The following is a 10,005-nucleotide window of genomic DNA, read 5'->3' as shown; positions in this document are numbered from 1 at the left end:
GACTGCTTGGAGTGTCTCCTGTCACCTCCTCCTGCTGCTGCTCTGGGCTGGGTGTAGTGTCCCTCATCTAAGATTCCCAAGATACACTCTCATCTTTAGTTCCTCTCCTCAGTGCTGTTTTAGGCTGTCGGTACCCTTACACAGTACGCGATGCTCTCCCATCCTCGCCTGGAGGTACGTTGTGTCCTCCCTTTCATTTTCTGACACAGGGCTGTGTAGCACAGGTGTGTCTTGAACTCTTGATCTTCTTGCCTGAGCCACGTTATGGGAATATGGCAGGCATGCCTGCATCATATTCTTATTTACACAGAAGGAAAGCAAGGCTTGTGGGGTGGAATGTCTCACCAAGTACACAGGAGAAATGGGATTGAACCGAGGCCCGGTTCTCTCGTGCCTAAGCTCTTCGCTGAGGATGCTATTGGTTGCTTTTCTCGATGCTATAACCAGTTGCCAAATAGAAAACAACCTGAAGGAAGAGTTATTTTGGCCCACAGTTTACGGGGAGAGTCCATCATGGTGGAGCAGGCAAGGCAGCTTGTTCACAAATTCAGGAGCAGAGGTGAGGCAGTGCTGGGGCTTGGTGTCCTTCTCCATAGGATGGTGGCTCCCAGTCCAGGGTGGGTCTTCCCTCCTTAGTTCAACTTTCTGGAAACACTCAGGGGTGTGTTTCCCAGGGGACTCTATATCCAGAGAAATTGGCAATGACAGTTAACCACCACAAGTCCACTCCTTGTCAATTTGACACTGAAAATACCACTTTATATGAACATTCTACCCCTCATGGCCACATCAATACAAAACGCCTTGAATTAATCTCTAAAAGTCCCAGAGTCTTAACATCCAAAAGTCCAAACTAATTGTCTCTTCTAAGACTTAGGACCATCTCTTCCCCTGTGGGTCCCTATAAAATAATCGAGTTTCATCCTGATATATGACAGAGAATAATATGGGAAGGAACAGAGGCACAAGGAAAGATTATGTCAAAGCAAGACCAAAGCCCTGCAGGGAAGACACAAAACTCTGGAACCCATGTCCAGCATCTGGGACTCATGGCATCGTCTATGCTCCAAAAGGCTGGAGTGAGTGGCCGTGTCTCTCCAGCTCTGCCTCCTGCAGCACACAGCCTGACCCATGATCCCCAGCATCCTGGGTCTCCACTGCCTCTTAGGCTTGACCTGGGTGGTTTCACACAATGACTTCTCAGGGCCTCACAGGGAACCTGACCCTGCCACACATGGGCTGAATTAATTCACTTTCTGGAACTTGGCTGCAAGCCACTATGGCCCTACAGCTCTTGCATTTTTGCATGTCTACACAGCATCACATTGACAACCCTGATAGGTTTTTCTGCCTTCTGGAGATATACATGGACCCTCTTGTACCCCAGCTTCAGTGGCCTCTGGGTGCTTCGCAGCCGACCCAGGGAAAACACTTCCACAGACAGTTGTTTGGACAAGAAACCCTTTTAGCTGCAATTCCATCCGACCTCTCTTCCAATGCATTCATTTTCATAGTTGGAATCTTTACCGTGTGGGGTCTTGCTCACAGAGCACTCTCCCCGTGGTCCCGGGTGTCTCCTGAACGGTTTTATCTGCTTCCTCTGCAAACTCACCAGTCACACATTTCCCACGTCTTTCTGTTCTCCCACTGTGGATCTGACTGGCAGCAGTGAGCCGGAACCATGGGACAGACGGAAAACAGTTGTCCTGAGACTTCCCCCACAAAACAAATGAGCTCGTTTCCTCTCGTTTTACGTTCACTCAGGGTCTCAGGACATGGTCAGAAGGAGCCAGGATGTAAGATGGATGACCTCTGCCCCAGTTCCCAAAAGAGTTCCCAATAGACCGCTGAACCATCATGACTGACTCTTTGCTGTCTTTTTTTCCTTCTCCTCATTTGATGGTCCAGATTGACAATAAAGATTAACCTCACAAATGCCCATGGACCAATGCGAACGCCGGTGAAAGGAACAGATGAAGCCCCTGGAGGGGCTGGGCTCTGGACGACAGGTGAGAACAGTGACCTAGCTGGCAAGTGAGAGGGCAGGGCCTCTTTTAGGGCCTGTGCACCAAGAGGGACATTATGTGCAGCGCCTTGCCCAGATTGTTGGGGATTCCACACAAGGAAGCCAGGGCCCTATGGTAATTGGTCCAAACGGAGAGCATAAAGATTTGAAGATTGATTTTCTCTGGTCCTGGCTCCATTGTTGGTTGGTTTTTTTCTCCCCCACTCCATGAGAAAGGATCTTACTATGGGGCCCAGACCGGTCTTGAACTCAGGTCCTTCCTGCCTCAGCCTTCAGAATGGTGATAGCAACCATGCCTGGCTGCTGTGTGATCTTGATCCAGTGGCAGAACCTCTCTGGGCTCCAGTTCTAAATATAAAAAGGAGTAATTTAGATTAGAATTCTCCAGAGCTCCATCTAGCTCAGACATTTTGCGTGTCCACAAGATGGAGAACAGGAAAGAGGTGTTTGGGGGCTCTCCTGTGAGCTGGGACATCTGGGAACCGTGGGCCTTCTTTTTGGCCTAGCTGCGCCACAGCCTCAGAATGGCGTTTGCGGAAAGCCGGGGAGCTCAGCACATTTCCTCTCTAATTAGATAGTGTTAACTTACAATTTTGAATGAGATAAGTTTCCACGCGTGATGTCCCGAATTGCTCCCCGAAGCGCCCATTAGTCACTTCCCTGCAGCTGCCTTATTGTTTTCCAGATGCCAGCCGAGGGACTTGGCATTTCCCTTCCCTGATTGGAGTGGGCAAGGCAGAGCCGGTAACATAGGCGGGCATCGCAGGGAGGGGCTTTGCGGCTTTTACTCTTCTTCCTCAGTGCCTTCCGGGGTCATCACTTCACATCAGGGCCCTCAAAGCAGATTCCTCTACCCCTGGGTTGAGACTGGCGCGTGGGGGCCACTGAAGAGCTCAACACATGTTTACGAGGCTCTTGCTGTGCTTGCGGGTACAAATGAGAACACCCACCTGCTCCTCATGTCCTTCCCTCCTTCGCCAGGTGCCGCTTGGGAGGGCGCTTCAAGTAGCCCGCAGTTTGCAATGGATTATCCATCCATCCTCTTCCCCTTTGCCACTCTTCCCCAGGTCCCTAGCGAGTCCTCCCATAGTGCAGCGTCTGATGTGACCACCAGGTGGTGCTGTGGCCCCATAATTGAGGACTTCCGGGGCCCTTGGAAGAGAAACAGGTTGTGACCAGAGGCCTGTGCAATTTTCTCAACCCTGAGGCCTGGGAAAAGGCCTCGGAAGTCTGCGAGAAGAAACTAGGGAGGGCCCTGGGCTGTTGATCCCAGGACCGCTTTGGCCCAGCTTACTAAGGATGAAACAGAAATTCTCCGTTTCCCACCTTCTTTGCCCAACTCACTAGGACACTGGCTGCATATGTGAGAATTTGTAGACACTCAGAAAAGTCCTGGGGGAAGGGGGCCTCGCGTTTCTCCCGCTACAGTTTCCCAGGCCCTCAAGTCTTTAAATACACTAGCCATCATTCCCTTACTCAACAACTAGTATGCATAATGCATCAAACCGTCCTAAAATATGCGCATGACTTCACGCTGGGGAAGGATGCTTGGGGAAAAAAAAACCTTATGACACAGATTTCAGCTTTTGATTTTTCTCTGGGAGAAATTCTGCTTCTCCCCAGCCTGGTTCTTTGCCAGCTCTCATCCCCTCTGTCCTGTTCTTACCCTATTTTTTGGGTGCTCCTTGCCTCTTTTGCCTCTAGCTGCCCTTTCTCCATCCGTGTTCTTGTTACTAAGACACTTCTCTAAGGTACCGCCTGCCTTCCTTCTCCGTGCTTGGATTGGTTTTCCTCCCTGAGGCTTTTGAGCCTCTAGGATTCTGCTCCTGTTGATTTCTCTAAGTCTTCCTCACCTGGGCAGAAAGAATCTCTCTGCACTCCACCATAACTGCCCAGGGGCTGCCAGCAGGGTTTCCCTAATGGCGCACAGGCCGCCCTTCGGCTATCAGCTCTTCCGGTCACAAGGGAATTTGTACCCATCTCTGCAGACCCCAAGGGCTGTGGGCAGAGGAGCTGCACCGAGCTGTTCCCTGTTCATGGTTTAAGCTACAGACTCCATCTGTACTTCGCCTGACCCTCAGTCTCTCTCATTTCCTAGCTGAGAGGAGCTCTGGCTGGGGGAGGGCAGTGCAGTCTCCAGGTGACACAGGAAGGAAGAGGGGATGGGGCTCGGGCTGGAAGCTGCCCTGCTGCTTCCTTGGCTTCCTAAGCAGAGTCTCCGTGCCTCGGAGTGGCCGGAATGGCTGCTATCTTCCTCATTAGGGACTCATTGTGATGAAGCGGACTCCTTTCTCACCCGGCAGTCCTATAGGCTGCATCCAGAGAGTTTGTTGCTCATTGGCCTTCTGTATGGGGGTTTGGGCTCAGCAGCTAGTGATCCCATTTCTCTGGTCAGGATTGCGCTCTCTTGGGTCTGACCCCGGATCCAGGAATCTTAGCTGGTTCTGCCTCTTCTGGGTTGGAAGTGCCAAATGATGCTATGTTGTCCTGAGGATGCACCAACGAGAGACGCTAAAGTGGCTGCTTCTAGGCTGACCCAGCCTTCTCTCCATCACCAGACGGAACTCCAGGCTCCTAGAAATTTTACACACAGGTTTTGCATCTTGGGAAGAGAGTTATCTCTTTCACTGATTAGGACGAGGTATGAGATGAAAGAGCTCGCCTCTGTTTTCCTAACTCCTGGCATCCTCAGGGAGGCACCACCACCCAGCAATGGGGGAGCTTGACCCCCACTTGGAACCTACTGCCTTTCATTGTCAGGGTGGCTTTGAACTGCCCCTACCAGGGTGGCTTTGGGCTGTCACTTAACTTCTCTGGCCCGGCCTGGATGCCCTCATCTGTAAGCTGGAGGTGACAATTTCTGTTGTTTTGCAAGGTCCTGGGGGTGGAAATGTGGTGGGTGGCCAGCAGGGTGCGGGCATAGCAGATAGTGGTCGCTTGCTTGCTGCAGGGAAAGGAGCATGGGGTCAGAGCTCTGTGGTCTCTCTGAGCTGGAAGGGGACCTTCTCTTTTGTCTCCTCTCTAGCAGCCTTGGTTCAACTCCATTCCTATTGAAATCAAGGTGTTTTGTTTGTTTGAATTTGTATGGGTGTTGTAGGTTTGTGACCCGAATGTGTGCCTGGAGGCCGAAGAGAGCACTGAGTTTCCCAGAACTGGAATTGCAGAGGGTTGTGAGCTGCCACATGGGTGTTGGGGACCCAGCCGTCAGAGGATGTGTGGCAGCTGCCTTCTTCTCTGCTCTTGTCATTGCCTTCTGAAGCTGCTGTCTGTGCCTCAGTTTCCCCATCTGAAGAAACAGGAGGGGATGGGAACAGAGGGAGTCTCTATACTGACTCTCCTTCCTGTGTCTTACCTGTTTTTTTTTTTTTTTTTTTTTTTTTTTTTTTTTTTTTGTTTTTCGAGACAGGGTTTCTCTGTGGTTTTGGAGCCTGTCCTGGAACTAGCTCTTGTAGACCAGGCTGGTCTCGAACTCACAAAGATCCGCCTGCCTCTGCCTCCCAAGTGCTGGGATTAAAGGCGTGCGCCACCACCGCCGGCTGTCTTACCTGTTCTGGGTGCTCAGGGTACAGCAGGGGCTTTAGATACAAACTCCTAATGGTAGAATGTGCTGGAAGGACCCGGGGAAAGGTCTAGACCTAGGGAAGAAATTTCAGGTGAGAGCTAAGAGGAAGTTGAGATGAGGCTCTGTGGCCCCTGCCTATGCTTCAAGCAGTTTTTGTCTGCTTGGGATTTGGTACCTCCCCAGCCCCCTCTTAGTAACGGAGATCAAGCTGAGTCCCAGCCCTCTACTTCACATCTGGGAGAAGCCGGGCTCTTCTAATCCCCAAGTTTCCCAGTTTATGTATCATCAGAGACTAGAGTGAGAAGCACTTTATTAAAAGACACAAAGAACTTGGAATGTTCCCCTACAACCCCAGCACTCAGGAAGCTGAGGCAGCAGCTTCAGCCAGCCTGAGCTACAAAGTAAGACCCTGTTTTTGTTTTTTGCTTTTTTTTTTAATAAAAAGCTGCCAAGAATAGTGGTACACACTTTTAATCCTAGCACGCAGGAGGCAGATCTCTGAGTTCCAGAACAGCCAGGGCTACACAGTGAGACCCTGTCTCAAAAGCACAGACAAACAAAGCAAAACCAAACACAGCCACAAAGAACGTCACTTGCTTTACACCACATTTATTGAGGGCCTACTATGTGCCAGGCATGATGTGTGCATGGTCTCCTCTCATAGAGGAGGACCGCTGAGTCTAACAGTTCATTGAGGAGACCGCTAAGTCTAACAGGTCTTTACCCAGCTAACAGCGCAACACGCATTGTTGTGACAAAATGCTGGACAGACATAACATACTGAGAGGAATTATTTTAGCTCACATCTCCAGAGGGTTCAGCCCATGGCCAGCTGGCTCTCTGCTGCTCTAGTGACAGGAGCTATGTGGTAGAGGACAGTCACATCATGGGAGCCAGAATGAGTGAGAAAGGGAACTGGGGACCAGAGAACACCTCCAAAAGCAAGTCCCCAGTGACCTACTTTCTTCAGCTACACTCTGCCCCCTAAGGCGTTCAGAATCTTCTGAAATAGTGCCACCAGCTGGGGATCAAACACTGAACACGAGAACCTGTGGGCAAATTTATACTTAAACTAAGCGATAGGAGAGGAAACTGAGGCACAGGGAGGTGAATGGATCGCCAGCTTGGGAAGTGCAGAGCAGGGATTTGAACTTGATGGCCCCAGACTATGTAACAGCAGCTTTTTTTGTGTGTGGGCAGAGGGTGATCTTTATCTCTACCTTGTTTTTTGCTGTCCCCAGGGTCTGCTATCTTTGGTACAGCTGTGGGCCTCTGGAGTGGAGACAGGGAGAAATGGAGTCTCTAAGACAGGTGTTGACTCAGGCTAGAGAGAAGCCCAACCACAGACTAGAGAAACAGAAGGTCAAAGCTTGAGTGATGCAGGCAGCCAGGAAGGATGGAGGCAGATAATCACCCCTGGACTCCTATTTTCCCTTGTAGAACTTCCGTGTTACCTTGGGCGGATCATTTAACCTCCAGCTACCTGAGCAGCAACACACCACCCTCCCAGCCCTGCCCTCTTCTGGAGGCTGAGTTTCCAAAGATAACAACCTAATAACGGCAGAGACATTTTTTCAGGAGGACTGGAGCTAGCACCCGGGGCACCCGTCGTGACTAGTTAGGCAAGTGTTCTAGCCGCCGCGACATTCCCAGTCCTCAGAGATGCTTTTCAGACTGTCGGTGCCCAGGTGCTTAGGAGCCACCTTTGTTTCCTGAAAGGGGTGGGTGCTGATTTGGGAGCCTGGGGGCCACCATCTTCAACCTTATTTGTCCAAGACGAGATAAACATAACCACTGACTGACGTTTGTAATTGCTGTCTCCTCTCCCTCACTGTCAGTGAGAATTTCTCGTCTTTGTGAGACTTTTTATCTGACACAGTGGGGCCCCAGGAGGTACTTGTAAATTGCTTTGAGTTGTTCTGTGGCGTGAAAGGAGGCTCTTCTCCCTACTGTGACCTTGGCCAAGCCACTCACCCTTTCCCGCTCCACCAGTTAACAGAGATGCAGCCTCTCCTCTTTCTACCTCACTTATTTAGAGACGGTGAGGTCAATAAATGGATGTGAAAAGCGCTTTGGGGCAAAACCAGAAAGCTTAGCACAAATGTAAGAGTTGCTTGTAAGTTTACATCACCCTGCACTCTAGGCCTCTGTCATTGCCTCCGCACTTGGCTTCAGAGCTAACCTCAGAGCAGACTCTCAGAAGAGCCTTAGTGATTGGAGACCGCTGCCTTGTGGAGGGGAGCACCCATTGTCTGGGAACCTGCTGCTCCTGCCACTGACAAGCCCTGGGGATCAGGCTGAGCCCAGGCCCTCTTAGCTTTGGTTTTCTATGTGTCAACTACAGGCTTGGGCTGGGTGATCTCTGGGGAGGCTTCCCAGCCCAGGTGGCTCTGAAGTGGGCATGGCTAAAGAGCAGCCGCGGCTCACAAAGGGAGCCATTTCTTATTTGCCTACCTCTCTTCCACTAACAGCCCTGCCTCAGGAGTCTGACTTCACTCCTCCCCCCCCCACTCTTTAACTGTCCTGAGGGACACACTGGCAACTGGGCCTGGTGCTACTGGGGTTCTAGAGGATAGATCACTTCCCACACGGCTAGGGAAACCAGGGTTGGGATTTCAGATCAGGCCCTAACCTAGAGGTCAGGCTTATTCCACCTGGCACAGCCCTTCTCTCCGATTTCTCTACCTCCTCCTCTCTTCCTGGGGTCTGGCCTTTGGAAACCAGCCATCCCTTTAAGAACTTTTTTTTTGGGGGGGGGGGCGTAGTAAGCTCAGTTTTCTTAGCAGCTCCTCTTCCAAATCTAAGAGTGACCTCTCTTTCCTTCAGTCCCACTCGCTGGAGTTCTAGATGTTACAAGAGTTCTTTTGATACTGGTGGGAACCTCCCCCCCCTCCCCGCTGCAGCTAGGTGGGCTAGGAACCTGGGGACAAGGATTAACTTCCTGGCCCTGCCTCCTCCAGCAGGCTGCTGACCTTGGGCTGGTTACCTATCTCTGGGGTTAGGGCGGCTCTGCTGAGCCGGTCTGGTCTCCACGGGGAGAGCAGGTGCTCCTGGCTAGGCGAGGATAATGAGAGCTCCTCACGCACCTTGCTCCCTTGGAGTTACCATCTGGCTGACAGATGCGCCTCTCAGGCCTCTAGGGCTGCCCGGGTCTCCCTCTCAGGGTGCAGGAGCACGCTTCTGGTTTTGAGGCTGCAGTCTCTCCCCAGGGTTTTATTAATTTTGTTGCTGTAAGGGAGGTTCCGGAGGGCAGAGGGCCGGAGGGCCGGGACGTCCCCAGCGGAGTCAGAGGGTGCTAGGAGCCGGGCATCCCCGGCAAGCCCAGCCTAATGAGGTTCTCCCTATCCTGCGGGAGGCGGGGCTGACCCTCTCCACCCCTCCTTCTTGTCCCGGGGGAGCCAGGGCCCAGAGTGAGGAAAAGGCCTTCCTGGTAGATCTGTGGCCATGGGGGCATAAGAGTGAGGTATTAGGGATGCCTGGCAGGGTCTAAGTGGGGCACAAGTGTGATGGGGGGAAGGGAGAGGCGTACCCACGGGTCGCCCCGTGCGCTGGGATCTTCGGCCTCTGCAACTGGCCTCCAGGGAGGTCAGCATCCGCGTCCTTTCCCGGCTTGTGCGTCCTCGGTCCCCTCCCCTCCCGCAGCCTCGGGTTCCCCTCGGGAGTCACAGCCCGCCGAGCCGGCGCGCGTAGGCTCCGGGTCGGGTAAACACCGCGCGGGAGGGGCGCGGGCCGAGAGGGGCGGGGCGCACCGGGGCCCCTCGGCGCGGGCGGGACGGAGGGGACAGGGGGCGGGGGCAGGAAGCCAGCCGCGGTCCGGCGCGGCCCCGTGACGTCGCTTGGCTTCCAGGGATCTCTCCCCGAGGCCCACGGGTCCCCTCCTCCCGCCCTCCTCCGGCGCCTCTCTTCCAGCCTGGGCCGGCGTTCTGCTCGCAGCTCGCAGGCTGCTCCTCCGACCCTGCCTCCCTCTTCCCTTCTCTTCTCCCTTCTCCTTCCCTCTCAGACCCTCTGTTTCTCCCTCCTCACGCTTCTCTGCTCTGCCTCTCTGATCCAGATCTAGTCTCCCCCCCCCCTTTTCTTTTCTCTCTCCTTCCTTACCCCCTCCCGCCGCTCCCCCTGCCTCCCTCCGTCTTTCTGTTTTTCTCCCCGTCGCCCTCTCGGTTTCTTCCCTCCCTCCCTCCGGGTTTCCTCCCCCTGCCCTCCCTCCTCCTCGCTCCCCTCCCTCCTCCTCGCTCCCCTCCCCCTCGGCCGCTTGCAGCTCTCCAGTCCCCTAGTCGCTGCCGCCGCCCGCACCCGCGGCAGGACCGGCCCGCGCACTCCCCGGGGTGCGCCCCCCTCGGTCCCGCGCCCTCCGGGTTCGCAGGGACACCCTCCTCCCAGCGCATCGAGGCCCCGCCCGACTCGGCCCCCGCCCCGCGCC

The sequence above is a fragment of the Microtus ochrogaster genome, chromosome 10, assembly GCF_000317375.1.
Source record: "Microtus ochrogaster isolate Prairie Vole_2 chromosome 10, MicOch1.0, whole genome shotgun sequence".
NCBI classification, from domain to species: domain Eukaryota; kingdom Metazoa; phylum Chordata; class Mammalia; order Rodentia; family Cricetidae; genus Microtus; species Microtus ochrogaster.
The sequence above is the reverse complement of the archived record's forward strand: the minus strand, read 5'-3'. Positions refer to the sequence as shown.